The sequence below is a fragment of the Tamandua tetradactyla genome, chromosome 6 (assembly GCF_023851605.1).
Source record: "Tamandua tetradactyla isolate mTamTet1 chromosome 6, mTamTet1.pri, whole genome shotgun sequence".
Lineage (NCBI taxonomy): Eukaryota > Metazoa > Chordata > Mammalia > Pilosa > Myrmecophagidae > Tamandua > Tamandua tetradactyla.
The window spans coordinates 119,602,840-119,620,800 of NC_135332.1; the positions used below are offsets into that span (position 1 = coordinate 119,602,840).

The following is a 17,961-nucleotide window of genomic DNA, read 5'->3' on the forward strand; positions in this document are numbered from 1 at the left end:
TAATGTGGATATAGTTGCTAACAAAATCTTCCATCTGCGAGATAATTTATCATCACATTTCTACTCATAGGACAAATGGTTAAATATCCAGAAACAAAACAAAGCAAGACAAACATTTATTTCCTACTCTCCAAAACATGCAGTTGGCCATATTTTCACTAACCTTGAATGTATTCTGGATATTTTCACAGCTATACAACCACTTAGTCACTTGTAATATAAACTAATTTAACATTTCAGCCTGTTCAGACTTTATGTGATCCTTATAATGCTTGCTTTGAATTTAAAAAGAGCACATTAGGAGATGATCTAAGAATTTTATTGTTCCTCATACAAACATATAAAATCAATAAACAGTTCAATACAATTGAATATAAAAATTGAAAGATATAATTGAAAGATTGAAATAATTTTTATGTTTCAGTTAAAATGATTGTACACAAACTTTAGTAATTGTAATTTTGAAAACCATGTGATGTGTATAATTAGGTTTTAGAAATACATGATTTATGATATCTTTCCTAAGGACCAAGAAGCATATATTAAAAGTCAGCCGTTTTTCTGCTCATCTAAAGTATCTTTAAATTCCAGACTGTGTAATTACCACTTTATATGACAACCCTTTTGGAGAGATAAAGAAAATTCTACTTTTTTTAAATTTAATTCACTGAAGACTTTGCTGTTAGAAAATTCAAGAACTTCCCTTTACATTTTTAGACATTCTCATCATTTACAAATCCATTTGCAGTTATTGTCTTATAAACAACAAAGTAAAAGCAGAAGATATCACAATATATCTAAATGAATTGATAGTCTTTCAAAATAAATTAAACAAATAAACATATAGTAATCATGTACCTGTACTAAAAACATAGTTACAGTAAACATATTCCTAGATAATATTTTATGAAAAATATGCACTACTGATATTAACTTATATGAATATACATTTGTGTTAATTTTCATCTTATTATAAAGTAGAAACAATGTAATAAAATATGCAGATTATTATAATTCAGTATTCTTATTTAAATCCAAATTAATACTATGATCAAATTATTTTGGAAAGACTACTACAGTATTAATTGTAGCAAAGGAAGTTTGATTTTCTGCTTCAATCGTTGTATTTTTAATGTATTTTAGTATGCATATATATATATATATATATAGTCATAGCTGAAAACATGACTATTTCTTTATGCTTGATAATGATTATTTACACATTTCTGCCATAGTTTAGAATAATGATGGTTTCCAAACACAAAACAAAAGGGAAGTTTAAATTATTTTATTTTTAAGGTAGTTATTGACAATTACATATTTAAATCTTCAAATAAATCTCTCCTTTTAAATAGTTTTTGTGAAAGCATTCATATATTTAAATTTCTTGAATTTTAAATTACTTTAAAATAAAAATGAAAATGTAGGATAACAGACATAAGCAGTCAGAAAAATAAATTAGAGTTGTAGTATCAGATATGAAGGGAATGGTAACAAATAGGGTTACTTTAACTTTATAGCAATAGGTGGCACTGTTACCTAAATACTCTTTGATTTGAATTGAAGAATAGTGGGTTGTCACTGCATATAATTTCATATATGTACACAAATGAGAACACAAATTAAAACTTTAAAAAGCCTGGGGATATTTTATTATCATTCTATCTACTTAGTATTATTTTTATTTATACAACCAGACATATGCCAATCAGTAGAAATGCAGATTAAAATTTATGGCTACAACCATGATTAAATGGGCACACATTTAATATAATTCATGAAAATGTTTACTTTTAATGCAGCTAGAAGCAAACTATTTAATACTTTTTCTTAAAAATTTTGCTTTACAAATTCCTAATTCTATGGAATTTGATATTGGAATCTTTAAGGTGTTCTGAAAACCAAGCAATAATTCAGAATGCTTAAGTGGAATTCCAGATTCATTTGTCACTGCAGTGTTTCTTCTGGAGTTGTTCTTTGGAGTGGTAGAAATAAGAAGGCTATCAGGTGATCTATATGTATGTTAGATATTGTGACTCTTTTCAATATACATCCCATTAGGCTGATAGTACAGAAATGAAATTCTTTCGCCATTGCCGACATGTCATTTTAACATCTAAAAGGTAAAGGATATGAATAAAATAGGATATATATTGGAGTAGAGTGTTTATATGTAAAAAAAAAATAAACAATAAGGACTGTCCAGCACATAAGGTACCTATGTACAAGTCAGAGAAGGTGCCCCTATGGCAGGCAGAGTGCAATAAGACATTCCTTCCTCAGGGCAGAAGCTGCCTGTTGTGGATTTCCAACCCGGCAGCTCTCCACGACCTCGACAATGTAATCCCAAGCAAGCCACGTCACTACCATGCCTTGCAAAGTGATTAATGTTTCACCGAAAGAAGGTTGATATTACCTTCTCTCAGAATTCTTAGGAACGCTGGTCAAACATGTGGTTTCATAATCTTTGGGATTGTGTTTGTAATAGATAATTTCTACAATTTTAGGAGAGAATCACATCAACAATACAGTAATCTCAGTCAGATACTGGCGATCAACCTGCAAGCTGTTCTGTCAGGCAGAGGTACTCTACATAGTTAGGTCCAGCTCTATCTGGGCTCTCACTGTGGTAGACAGTGTGATGCACACCCCAGTGCTCCTTTAGAAATGAAGGACTTGACCTCCTCTCCTGAGAATGCTGCCTGAAACAGGCCTCAGCTGCAAGCCACTATACAGACTGTTTCTGCTAAATGGAAACTTATGGCCCAAGGTCACATTCCTTTTCTGGGGACACCCACATCTAATAATCAACACGGGCTACCTTAAACTCAACTTGAGACAACCATTATAGTTCCTCTAGCTCCAGAACTTTCCAGGAATTGGTGGAGACCACCACTGAAACAGCATCTCAGCTCAGCTTCTCCCATGCCCAGTGCTGCCTCCTTCCCTTCCATTTGTCAGCTGCTCAGTCCTAGAGCATTCACAGATAAGCCTCTTGCACAATGATCTCTGTCTCTGAGACTGCTCCCTAAGAAACCAAATCTGTTTCCTGTCCTAAAACAGGACATAAATTGAGCTAGAAACCAGGGGGTCTTGTAATCGAAAGTTCTCTCCACTCTGCTCTACATCCAGAAATTAGGTCCCAACATACACAAGACATTTAACAAATGAAATTTTTGCTATATAGCGACCTTAAAGGGCTGAACAATTGACTGAAGAAAGTCAAATCAAAACATTTATGCCTATACCTAAAATTGCTTAATACTGAAGCACGTGAATATGCAAACATTTTTGAATTGGAAAGGAGACATTCAGGAAGGAGGAGGAGTAAAGAGTGGTAGGTCTCACCCCTCTTCCCAAACCAGCAAGTGGTCAGGCAGAAATTGTCTGAAACAAGTGTTCTGGGGCTCTAGAGACCAGGGGCATACTATGAAGCATCAGGATGAAACGACAGAGACTGCAGCAAAAAGCTCTGAGTGAATTACTCCCGAGCAGAAGCCAGCACACAAAGCAAGCAGCCTTGGGTATGGTCTATAACTGGTTGCTATGGATGAAGAGGTGCACGGAGGTCATTCTTTCCAAGAGAAAAGGGGACCATGGCTGAGGAGAAGTGTAGCTTCTGATCAGCAAGTTTGGACTGCTGGGCCTGGTTCTGAATTATGGTTCTAGCCTGCCCAAAACAAAAATTCTCATGGCCCTGTTTCAACACTGCCCCATGGAAGGTGAAAAAAATATACCTTCCCTCCTAGAGCTGCAGGGGATGGTTTGCCAAAGAGCATCAAGGAAAGCGCATCTTTGGTGACCAAAAGTGGGAGAGGAAAGGCTTTTTGGTGTCTTTCTAATCCCTCTCCCTGGGGACTTTTAGAACTGGTCTGTGTCCCTTTCATGGATCCCTGGCCCTAATTTGGTCAGTTATACATGGGAAATTCTAAAACTCTAGACTGAGTTGAACCAAGAATCAAAAAGTCTTAACGCCAAAACCAAAAAATAAAAATAAAAAAATTATAAAACTATAAGTGAGAGAAACTGATTATCATAGTAAACGCACCAAGATAATCATATGCCTAGCAAAAAATTACAAGCTATCCCAAGAAACAGTAAGATATGGCTCAGCCAAAGGAACAAATTAAAAAGTAGGCAAGATACAGAATTTTGGACAAATAATCAAAGATAGTTAAACAAATCTCCTAAATCAATTTTAAAAAATGAAGGAAAACATGGCTAAAGAGATAAAAGACATTAAGAAGACCTTGAGTGAGTATAAAGAAGAATTTGATGGCAGGCAAACAAAATTATAGATCTTATGAAAATGAAAAGCACAATTTTCATAAGGTGAGATTAAAAATACACTAGAGGCATACAACAGCTGATTTGAATAGGGACCAGAAAGGATCAGTGACCTAAAAGACAAGACGTCTGTAATGGAATAGACAAAATAATAGAGGAAAGAATGGGAAAAAATGAGCAGAGGCTCAGAGAATGTAAGAAATGAATATCCACATTTAAGAAGTACAACATAGTCCAAACAGAATACGTCTGAATAGACCCACACCAATACATATATTAATCAGAATGTCAAATGCTGAAGATGAAGAGTTTTTAAAGCAGCAAGAGAAAAGTAATTCATCACATACAAGGGATGCTCAATAAGGCTAAGTTTCTAATTCTCAGTGAAAAGCATGGAGGTGAGAAGGCAGTGATACGATATATTTAAGATGCTGAAAGAGAAGAACTGCCAGCCAAGACTTTTTTATCCAGAAAACTGTCTTTCAAAAATTAGGGAGATTAAAAAATATCCATAGATAAACAGAAACTGAGAAAGTTTGTTAACAAGAGACCAGCTCTATGAGAAATATTAAAGGAATTAAGCAGTCTGAAAGGGAGAGACAGGAGAGAGAGACTTAGAGAAGAGTATAAAAGGGAAAACAATCAGGGTAATGGAAAGTGTAGAAAGAGAGGCAAAAATAAGATATGACATGTAACTAAGGGATAAAATGGTTGAATTAATTACTGTCTTTACAGTAATAACACTGAATGTTAACAGATTAAATTCTCCAATCAAAAGACACAGATTGGTAGAATGGTTTAAAAAATATGATTCATCTATATGCAGTCTACAAGAGACTCTCCTTAGTTCCAAGTATGCAAATAGGCTGAAAATTTAAAGTTGGAAAAATATATCCCAAGCAAACAGTAACCAAAAAAGAGTTGGGGGTAACTATAGTAGTAGCAGACAAAATATACTTTAAATGGAAAGCCGTTATAAGAGACAATAAAGTATATTAAATATTAATAAAAGGAGCAAGTCACCAAAAGAAAAAGAAATCATAAATATTTATGCACCTTACCAGGTTGCTCCAAAATGCACGAGGCAAACACTGGCAAAACTGAAGGGAGAGATAGACATCTCTACAATAATGAGAGTTCAATTCACCACTCTCATCTATAGATAGGACATCTAGACAGAGGATCAATAAGGAAATAAAGAACTTGAATAATATGACAACGAACTAGAACTAATATAGATATACAGATCATTCCACCCCAAAACAACATGATATACATTTTTCTCAAGTGCTCATGGATCATTCTCCAGGATAGACCACGTTAGGTGAAAAAACAGGTCTCAATGGATTTAAAAAGATTGAAATTTCACAAAGCACTTTCTTTGATCATAATGGAATTATGTTGGAAATCAATAACTGGTGAAGAACTGGAAAATTCACAAATATATGGAGGTTAAAACACACACTTAAATTACCCATAGCTCAAAGAAGAAATTGCAAGATAAGTCAGTAAATAGCTTGAGATGAATGAAAATGAGAAAACAAAGCATCAAAACCAATGGGATGCAGCAGAGGCATGTGCTGAAATGGAAATTTATAGCCCTAAATGCCTACATTAAAAAGGAAGAAAGAGCTAACATCAAATACATAATTGCACACCTGGAGGAATTATAAAAAGTACAACAAACTAATCTCAAAATAAATAAGCAGAAGGAAGGAAATAACAAAGATTAGAGCAGACATAAATGAAATTGAGAACAAAAACAGTGGAGAGAATAAGCAAAACCAAAAGTTGGTTCTTTGAGAAGATCAATAAAATTGACAAAGCCTTATATGGACTGAAAAAAAAGATAGAAGCAAATAAATAAAATCAGGAATGAGAGGTGAACATTACTACTGACCCCACTGAAATATTCTGTTTTATGAGGATAGTATTAACAACTGTATACCAACAAATTAGACAACTTAAATGAAATGGACAATTTCCTAGAAACACATAAGTAACTTACACTGACTCTAGAAGAAATAGTAGTCATCAACAGCCGAATCATAATTAAAGAGATTGAATTAGTCATCAAAAACCTCCCAATGGGGTGGGCCATGGTGGTTCAGCAGGCAGAGTTCTCGCCTGCCATGCCGGAAATCCAGATTTGATTCCCAGTGCCTGCCCATGCTAGAAAAAAAAAAAGGAAAAGAAAAGAAAAGAAAAACCTCCCAACAAAGAAAAACCTTGGACCAGATGGCTTCATGGATAAATTCTATCAATCATTCCAAGAAGAATTAATACCATTCCTGCTCAAACTCATTAAAAATTGAAAAATGAGCAAAAACTACCTAATTCATTCTATGAACCCTAATATTAAAATCACATGAAGGTACTATAAGAAAAGAAAATAACATATCAATCTCTCTAATAACTATAGATGCAAAAATCCTCAACAAAATACTTTCAAGTTGAATCCAATAGCACTAAAAGAATTAAACACCATGACAAAATAGGTTTTATCCCAGGTGTGCAAGGGTGATTCAACATAAGAAGATCAATTAATGTAATAAGTCACATTAACAAATTGAAGGGGAAAAACCACATGGTCATTTTGATTGATTCAGAAGGCCTTCGACAAAATCCAGTATCCTTTCTTGATAAAAACACTTCAAAAGATAGGAATAGAAGGAAACTTCCTCAACATGATAAAGGGCATATCACACCACAGTCAACATCATATTCATGGTGAAAGACTTGAAAGCTTTCCTTTTAGATTGGGAATAAGAGAAGGATGCCCACTGCCACAATTGTTATTCAACACTATGTTGGAAGTTCTGGCTAAAGCAGTTAGGCAAGAAAAAGAAATAAAAAGCATCTAAATCAGAAAGGAAGAAGAAAAACTTTCACTATTTGTAAGTGACATGTGAGTTCAGCAAAGTGGTAGGATACAAGATCAAGATGTAAAAATCAGTAGTATTTCTATACAGTGAAAATAAGTAACCTGAGGGGTGAAACAAGAAAATAAATCCATTTACAACAGCAGCTAAAAGAACCAAATATCTTGTAATAAATTTAACCAAGGATGTAAAGGATCTATACTGAGAAAACTACATTGCTAAAAGAAGTCAAAGATGACCTCAATAAATAAAAGGGCATTCTGTGCCCATGAATTGGAAAAGATTGTTAAGATGTCAATTCTATCCATATTGATTTACAGATTCAGTGCAATCCCAGTAAAAATTCCAACAGCTTTACATAAATAGAAAAGTCGGTTATCAAATTTATTAGAAAGGCAAAGGGCCCTCAAATACCCAAAAACATCTTGAAAAAAAACTAAGTTGGAGGTCTCACATTTTCTGACTTTAAAGCCTATTACAAAGGTACAGTGGTTAACACAGCATACTGGCATAAATAGATACACTGATCAATGGAATTGAATTGAGAGTTCAGGAACAGACCCTCATATTTATGGCCAATTAATTTTTGACAATGCTGTCAAGCCACTCAACTGGGACAGAACAGTCTCTTCAACAAATGGTTCTGGGAGAACTGGATGTCCATATGCAAAATATTTAAAGAGGGCCCCTATCTCATCCCCTATACAAAAATTAACTCAAAATGAATCAAAAACCTAAACATAAGATCTAGGACCATAGACTCCCCCTCTAGAAGAAAATGTAGGGAAGCATCTTTAAGATGTTGTGGTACGTGGTCATTTATTTGACTTTTCATCCAAGGCACAAGCAATGAAAGAAAAACTAGATAAATGGGATCTACTCAAAACTGAAGGAATTTGTGCTTCAAAGGGCTTTGTCAAGGGGGTGAAAAGGCAGTCGACTTAATGGGAGAAAATATTGGAAACCACATACCCAATAAGGGTTTAATATTCAGGATATGTAAAGAGATCCTAGAACTCAATGATAAAAAGACAAACAACCCAATTAGAAAATGGGCAAAAGACATGAATAAACACTTTTCTGAAGAGGATATACAAATGGCTAAAAAACACATGAAAAGATGCTCAGTATCACTACCTATTAGGGAAATGAGATAAAAACTACAATGAAATATCATTTCATATCTACTAGAATGTCCAGTATTTTAAAAGGAAAAACAAAAACAGAAAATTGCAAGTGTTGGAGAGGATGTGAAGAAATAGGAACACATACTCACTGTTGGTGGGAATGTGGAATGGTACAGCCATTGTGGCAGACAGTTTGGTGGTTACCCAGGAAGCTGAGTACAGACCTGCCATATGACCCGGCCATCCTGCTACTGGGTATATACTCCGAAGAAGTACACACTGATGTTCACTAGAAGGAAAGCTAGAGGATGAAACATGGGACTGTGTAATATAAAACATAAACACTGTTGTGGACATGAAATGTTTTTAATAGCACAAATGTAAGAACATTCCATGAATTAGAATAAATGCACATCACAATTACAAGATGTTAATAATGGGGTAGTATATGGGAAACAATACATCTGATGCAAATATGGGCTACAGTTAGCAGTAATATTTTAATATTCTTTCATCAGTTGTCTAAAAGGTACCATACAAATGCCAAGTGTTAGTGATCAGGAGGTATAATGGGCATGGGGTTTTTATTTTGCTTTTTGGAGCAATAAAAATGTTCTAAAATTGATTGTGGCGATGAATGCAGAAATCTGTGATTATACTGATGTTGTATACTTTGGATGCTTGAATGGAGTGTGAATAAAACTGTTTTAAAAATGTTTGATCTGAATGCTTTACTGATTGGATACAGTATAATAGTATAATTTCGCACATGTTTATTGCCTATTATTTGTGTGCCAGGCCTCAGGGAGGCACACAAAGTTGACTAAGACATAATCCCTGTTCTCTATAAACACTTGGAATAGTAACATTTTCAGTCTCCTCACAACACAAATTCACTTATGCTGCTTTATTTAGGAGGAAATACATATCAGTTGCTTGAAGCAAATAATTTTCTTATCATAAAACCTTTCCCATGTGATAAAAAACCAACTCATATTGGGTAGTTTAGAAGTTATGTTTTCGTGTAAAAAGAATATTGCTGTTTAAAATGCAATTTTGTTAAAAATTGTTAGTTTCAAAAAGAAGTGCATCAGAAAGTATTATTATAAATGATCTATTGATGGTCGTTAGAAATTAATATTTTTAAAAGCTACAAACGATCATGTTTACTACATAATCCCATAGTAGTAGCACATGATGTATAGGCCACCACTGCCATCACCTTTGTCCGTGGCATGCTTTACTGTATGCCCAGATGAAGTCTAAAAATGAGTCTCAATACTCAGGGTCCAGGCAGTTAACATTAATTGATTAAAGTTGGCATTGGAACCTATTTGCTATCCAAATATAGCCAGAACACATCACTTTATAGTAAAAGACATTAAACCAAGGTGTAGAAAAATGAAAACCCTTTGCTAGAAAAAGGACGTGTGACTGATTATAGCATTCTGATCTTCCAGTACTGTGCTCTTCTTACACCACTTTCTGGGCAAATATTTGTGCTCTTGTGCCATTAAACAACTATACTATGAAAACCTAAGTTTTCATGAAAATGAGAACCATTTTACAAATTGATGTTCACTGTACTATGTTCATAGATGCTTATTGTTTGAACCAGTTTGCTTGGTTTCAAAATCATTCCATTCTATATTGTATTGATTAAGCATATGGTATCTCTAACAAAATTAAAATTAACTCATTGGATAAATTTATCAAGACAGCATTTTCTAATTTCTTATAATAGTAAGCCAATTACCCAGGGCAAGTTGCCAATTTTGAACTTTCCTAAGATGCTGGCCCAGGGTATTATTAAAATTTTTAATGATTTGTTTAATTCAAGAACCAGATAAAAGAAAACTCAAGTGCCATAGTTTATTGACTGACAGCTCCTTACCTTTTTTTTTTTCTTTATAAATTATGAAATCCATCCTCCTCTTTGGATAGGGAAAAGTAATCTATAATAGAACAAAAATACCTCCAGTCACCCTGCCACATTTTGCAATTGAAAGTGTCTTACAGTAATCTCAAATTATTATCATGGTTGAACTCTGTTCTGGTTTGCTAGCTGCCAGAATACCAGAAACGGAATGGCTCTTAAAAAGGGGAATTTAATAATTTGCTAGTTTACAGTCATAAGGTCGAGAAAACATCCCACTTAAAACAAGTCTATAGAAATGTCCAATCTAAGGCATCCAGGGAAATATACCTTGGTTCAAGAAGGCTGATGAAGTTCATGGTTTCTCTCTCAAGTGGAAGGGCACATGGCGAACACAGTCAGGGTTCCTCTCTCATCTGGAAAAGCACATGGCGAACACAGGTCATCTGCTAGCTTCTTCTCCTGGCTTCTTGTTTCATGAAGCATCCCAGGAGACATTTTCCTTCTTCACCTCCAAAGGTCACTGGCTGGTGGACTCTGTTTTTCGTGGCTATGTCATTCTGCTCTGCTCTCTCTCAATAGCTTTTCTCCAAAATGTTTCCTCTTTTATAGGACTTCAGAAACTAATCTAACTAAACCAAACCAAATGGGTGGAGACATGTCATCATCTAATCCAGTTTAACAACCACTCTTGATTCCATCACATCTCTAGTGAGATGATCTAATTACAGTTTCAAACATTCAATGCTGAATAGGGATTAGAAGAAACGGCTGCCTTTACAAAATGGGATTAGGATTAAAACATGGCTTTTCTAGGGGACATACATCCTTTCAAACCAGCACATACTCAGTCCCTTAAATTCATTTCATGGAGGCATGATATTTGGAAAAAGAAACTAAACAATAACCCCTACTGATTCCAATCACCACAAGTGGAAATTTTAATTAATTATAAAAGAGAGCAATGAGATGTAATAAATATGTAAAGGAACATCCAAAAGATGGCAAAAAAAGAAGAGAGGAGTTGCAACTGTATCAATTCCTTAAGATAGAGTTTGAAAATAATAACAGCTCATCCTAATTGATTATTTTTATATATGAAGCCTAATATTAAGGACATAATGGATTTTTTATGTGCTTTCTATGCTTTCTGATGGTTTTTATCCAAGATTGGATGAGGTAATCGAGGCACGGAGTACTCAAGGAATTTACCCTTAAAGCTAGTAATGGTGAGAGATGAGATTAAAATCTGAACTCTAATTTCAAAGGTGGGGCTCTGTATCATTGCACTATAGTTGTCTCCATATAATTTCAAATAATATTAATGATGAATACTTAAAAATTATTTTTCACTTGTTAAAATTCTATATATTCTTTTATACATAATTTTTCCTTCTAAAACAATGTGATTGCTAAGTCATAGTGATGACTCCATTAGGAAGATATCAAAATCAACTATGTTCTGTGTGTGAGTGATATGTTACGTCTGCAATCTAAAGCAGTGAATTTTTAATTGGTTTATAAGATCTCCCTTTTCAAGCCTACTCAGATCTTTTTTCAAAGCAGTGAAATTTTGAGATATGCTTTCTACCTTAGCCCTAGAAAATAGAAAAATTTCAATTCTAAAAATGAGAATTTTGTTAAAATATTTGAATAATTAATTTAGTTCTGGTAGACTGAATTATGTTCCACAATTTAGACACATTCTTAATCTTAATCCTCACGCCTATGGGCATAAACCCAGTATAAATAGAGTATTTTGAAGGTATTGTTTTAGTGAAGGTGTGACCCAAAGGACTGAGATTGGGCCTTGATCTGAATAATTTAAGTCTTTATAAAAAGAAGAATCTTTAACATAGAGAGAGGAGGCATGGAGAGGAGCTGGAAGCCAGAAACCAATGGAACCCAGAAGAGATAGGAGAGGATATTGACATGCAACACAAGACAAGGATGTAAGCCAAAGAAACTCAAGGATTGACAGACGCTAATATCAGAATGTTACAAACTTTGGGAGAAAGAATCATATTACTGATGTCTCAATTTTGGACTTCTAGTCTTAAAAGTGTGAGCCAATAAATTTCCATTGTTTAAGACAACCCACTGTTTGGTATTTGACATCACAGTCTGGCAAACTGAGACATTAGGATTCTGAAGGCGGCAGCTGCTGAGTTCCATGAAGAGACTCAAGAGCTGTATTGAACCTCCAAAATTATGTGCAAAATGTTGCATGTGTGTGCAGAGGGTTGGAAGAGGGTTCAGAGAATTCATGAGAATCCAAAATCAAATTGGCAACCCAAACTTTCACAACTTCTCTAGAATGATATTTAACTTTCATCATGAAGAGCATATATACATTTACATATACACAAAACCTACACATATATACATGTGCATTTACAGTAGTTAGGTGTGTTAATAATGTACACGAATATACACACAAACATAAATTTCTACTAAATGCTGTTTTGCACATTTTCTGCAGGAGACAGGATTGCATTATATTTTGAGTAGCTCTTTAATTTTCCTTTCACCCCAAATACTTTTATGACAATGGAGGACAGGCTTATCTCAAAAGGTTGATTTCAAGAAATGTTTTCTTTTAGTTTTACTTAAAGACTTGAATTTTAGAACTAGAAAGTAATAAAAAATAATGATCACCTGTTGACTTAAGTAAAACTCTACTTAGGCAAAGGCTTAGAGGCATTTCTGTGCTTGTGTGCTGGGGTTTAGACTTACTGTATACATACATAATAAGGACAACCTTTGAATAATTTGGTTCTAAATGTCAAGAACCAAAAAGAACTCTATCATGTGTGTTATTAATGTGTTTTACTATCTAAAAGAATATTCCATCATGTAGTAGGAATGTCACATTACCATAATTTTCTTATATCAAATGCATGCATTTAGAAGTATATTATGGTAGTGTCTGCCTTGTAGGAGGAAAATTAATTTTGCACCGAGCTTCATGATGTACCAGTACTGAACTGTCCAATCTACTACAAAAAGAGATCAATATTTAAGAACTAATTTTTGTATCTTTTGTTTAGCATTTCAGTACATTTAAACAAACTGGTTTTATGTTCACAGAAAACAAAGTTTAAAACAGGGTTTGGCAATTATTTTGTTAATCTGATCAGTGTAGACAAACGGTTAAGAGAACAAAGTTTTACCTCTTTTTTATTGACCATTTGAAAAATTGTATATTCTGAGCAAATCATCAAATAATTATCAGATTTTTATGTAACTTTTTATGTGGTAGACTAGTCAAAGTATTCTATTTTCTTATGTCACGTATTGTTTTAGATTTAAATACAATTGAAAAAGGAATATAGATAAATCATAAAAATGTAAAATAAAGAAATTGTTATTGGTTTATTACTACATTTAACTCAATTTTTAACATGTAAAAATCTGTTAAAAATATGAATTTATATTATAGGTAAAACTATATAAAATTGCCAATATTCTACTATTTTTAGTCTTCAACATGTTACATGGGGAGCTTAACATATCAGTGGATAATAATATTATTGCCATCCCATGACGTATCTATAAAACATAGCTTCTCTTTGGGAGTCGATGCAGTATTTATTTTGATTACATATTTTACAACTAAGGTTATAATGTGCATTCACATTCATCACATATGAAACCATATATTGCTTATATAAATTTGTTAATTAATCATGTTTTCATTAGAAGCCCCAAATTGCACATCTAGAATGCATACTTATTAAGCTAACTTTGCAAGATTATAGATGCTTTGGTAAATCATATGCTATTTTCATAGGTAGCCTTCTGTGTTCTAGCAGAGATCAGGAACTTGTCAGACTTTCTGTTATAAACTATGTGTTCACAGGTTTGCTTTTCAGCGTGCTGTTTCCTAATCACTTAATGACACGTATTGATAACATGTCACTGATTGCTACACCAGTCTTCTTTACCCTTCCTCTGCCATAGTTCCCAACTAGTTATCTTTTGGTTTCAAATAACACTTCAGTGCTGTAACTCCAAATATGTACCTTCGGACTCTTCATCTTGCCTAAACTTTGGATCTGCATTTCCAAATGTCATGAATATATGTTTTTGCAATATCTAACTTTAATTAAAATGGAATTTATCTTTTCTCCTAAAATGGCCGGCCAAAACCAGCTTCGAAAGAGACCATCATCTTTCCCACTCAAAATCCTTACGATTGTCTTCGACACCCTCTTTTTCCTCCTCTTTCCTAGATAATGAACTAAGTTATTGTCTGGCATCTTCCCACTGTTACTGTTTTGATCCCCAGTGTTACCACTGCACACTACGGCCTTCTGCAATAGCGTCCCAATTAGTCTCCCTGCTAATTCATTCTCTCCGACTCATCTTTATAGCATCACTAGATAATTAATCGTATCACTATAATTTCCAAAACATTCCCAAACTCCTAACTGTCTACCAGATGAAGGCATTGTTATTTAAGGCTTGTTATGTAAGGTTATAACCTTGCATTCCTTACAGCCCTGTCTCCACCTCTTCCTTAAATAAATCATTCTCCTTGATAAAAGTGTTACTCACGGTCACTCTGCTTGTCTCCTTAACTGCAGTTATGATATTACATGTGCCTAGAATATTTTCTTACTGGTCTTCAAACGATCCTTTTCTAAAGTGTCATGATTGCTATTCTCTAATTCATTGAAGTGGTCACTTCCTACAGCCTTGGGATAACCTCTTAAGTATTGTCTTCCTATAATCTTCTGATAACCTTTTAATTATTGTCTTGAATTATAAATGATACATTTTATTGTTATTCTTTTTCATGTTTTCTCCCCCTCAGTAGACTGTGAGCTTCTTGAAGACAAATTATAACCTAATTAAAAAAATCTTTTTATTAAGCATTGTGCCACATGCTCAATAGCTATTGTAAAAATAATTTTTGATTTTATAGACTATAAAATATAGAACAAAAAATTCCCTATTTATTTTTCTAGTAAAAATCAGAAAGAACATGGTAAGTTTGGAAATCGTAGGGAGAACAGCCTATATGGAATGGAGGTGCTACTGAGCAAGAGGGGGTGAGAGAAGCATAAGTCAGGGGGGTCAGAGAAGCAGGCTGTAGAGAGCAGAACACCGGTTATACATATGGAACTGGCAGAGGTGAATTGCCGTGTGGTGGGACAGATTTAGTTTATGATTATGAGCATTAAAATGGAGCTCAGTAGAAAACCTCAATGAAAGTCTGTGAATGTCTAGTTTTACGATCAAATTCACCATTCATTCAAAGAGTGTACTTCTATTTTACGCTGTCTGATTCTTCATTCTTACCACATTTGCAAATGCTATTAAGTATGATAGAGCATGTAATGTTTCTAAAATTTAAGTAGGATCTCTTAGGAACTATGGTACAGAGAGATCCAAATCTGTGTGGAAAAACCATACTGGTGAAATCAGCCTAATATCTGAGTCTGAGTCAATTAGATAGTCAAATACATGCAACCCCATGGGATGACAGACTTAAATAATGACTGCAGGTCACCATACCCACAGGAGACAAATCAACTGTGCAGGGCATGAAATCAAGAGAATTCAAGTCTTTGGCATTTGAAACTCGGTGTTTGTGCTAATGATGGTAATAATGGCTGCAATAATGAAAACAGTGTGGTGGTGATGGTGAGGGTTCCAGTGATATTAGTGGTGTGCTTTGGCTCTGGATTATGTTAATTAGTGGAGTGCTAATTAAGGAATTCAAGGCAGAAAGCCAGTTTTTAAAGACTTGGCCTAATAGGGGGGTTAGGAAACTTTTTACGGTAGGAGACAATGTTAGCACATATGGCCAACGATCTTCATTGAGTCAATTAGGAGGAATAATGAAAACTGCTTCCTGAAATCATCTGGGGGTTAAGATGTGGTATATATAAATAAAAATGGAAATAACATATAATTTCTAGTTTGTGCTAGTCAATGATGGCTCAGGACTAAAGTCCACAGAGTTTACATAATTCCAGGAGCATCCTTTTGTTTAATATGGTGTCCCCTGGAGTTATGTAATGCAGTGGCCCTGGCAGCCTGGACTATCCACACATGTAACTATTGACCCCATGGAGATTCCAAATACCAGTTTTCCATCTTATTTGAGCAAGATCAAATAACGTATGTAGACTTTGTTTTAATTTTTAGGTTCCAGTAAACTGGTGTTGCTGGCTGTTTATCATTAATTCAATTGTTGGAAACTAAATTTGTGGAAGTATTTCTCACCACAAATGTGTCAAAGAATGCGTGTCTCTATTTTCTCAAATTAAGCTAGAAAAACAGCAGTAACAAATAAAACCAACAAAACAGAAACAGAAGGGCCCTTGTCAAAAGGGCAATAACCAATCACTTATTTAGAATTTTATTCTATTGACAACTTACTAATCATATACTTTACATCTCTGAGATCATTTTTATGATTCATGAAGATCTCAAAAGTTGAAGACATGACCAAAAACTAACAATAATATTCAATAAGGACTTCTCCAGAGTTATGTTTAGGCTAAAATTTCAAGAAATTTTGCATTTTTTCCCCTGAAATTGCAAGATCTTCCAAGTGCCCTGGGTTTCTGAAATGCTAAGAAAAACTATTCCACAGGAAACTGCAGTAAGCTGGACCATGCTGTCAATAAGAGCAGCAAGTGCTGTAATAGAATCAAAAGCCACTTGTCACTTAAGTCCCAACACATTCTGTGAATTTTATAGCATATATACAATTTTGCCAGGCAAATAGAAAAAGAAATGTTTAAATGTGAGATAATAATACTAGAGTTTTCTGTCAACATTCCCTTAAACTGGGGGAGAATTTACAGACAAATGAAGATATCCTTATCTTATAACTGTAAGTCCCTATTGGTAAGAAGTCCAAGTGAACAAATAACATTCTTTTCAACATTGTGACTAGGAATTATTCTGGTTTAAATTAGATGTTGGTTAAATGGGTACTGAAAGAATGAATGAGACTACAAATGAAAACCAAAAAAAGAAAATGTGTATGATACATAAAGGGTGCAAATAATATGAGTTCAGCATTTAGGAACATTCGTCATGCCTCTGTTAAATAATGCACATAGTTTTTTGCCCTTTCCTAGGAAGCTACAATAGTGTGTCCTTGAATGTCAGTGATGGGGTCTGAAATATAGCTTGTTGACTGCCCTGTTGTGTGATAAGCAACAATAATTGGTAACCAACAGAATTGTGTTTGCTTCAACCAATCCATTTCTAGACTATTTTTTATCCTTTTCATTTTCTTTCTCTTATCAGTTTTCAATCCCAGATAGTCCATATTTAAAGTTTCCTTTTTTATACAAACTCATCCACTCAGCTTCAGACCTAACATTAAGAGAATTAAAAAATCCCTCCTTTCAAGAATGCAATCATTTTGGAGATATTCTGATGCAAGAAAAAAGAAGAGTCAGAGAAGGGAAGTGCGTTGCCCAAATCTATAAATTGACCAAGTAGTAGAGTGGGCATGTAAATAGTTGTCATCTCTTTTATGTGTGTCAAAACTCCGATTCATCATGAAATGATATTGTCTTGATCATTCTCTGTGCCCTTTTCTTGAATCCCTGGGATCCCATCTTTACTCTCCCTACCCTACTTTGTTCCTTGGGAGTATCACTTCCTATTTCTTCCCTAAGAGCGTTTTAGGGTAGAGGGGAGAAGGGTATATTTTCCTTTTTCCCACCTACTGTGGACTGCATTTTTCAGTAGCGATATGGTCCCTCTATTACAATAGGGCTATGGTGCCTCTAGAGCAGCTCCTCGTTTAGGATTC

At 34.3% G+C, this 17,961-nt stretch overlaps 1 long non-coding RNA gene across 1 annotated transcript in view; it reads left to right on the forward strand.

Annotated features, from left to right (window-relative positions):
• The first annotated feature begins 1,909 nt into the window (after positions 1-1,909).
• The window catches only part of LOC143686316 (uncharacterized), a 94,582-nt gene continuing 78,530 nt past the window's right edge, over positions 1,910-17,961 (forward strand). The window contains exon 1 of the long non-coding RNA XR_013177023.1: positions 1,910-2,007. This is a non-coding gene — a long non-coding RNA (uncharacterized LOC143686316). The remainder of the gene's footprint in view (positions 2,008-17,961) is intronic.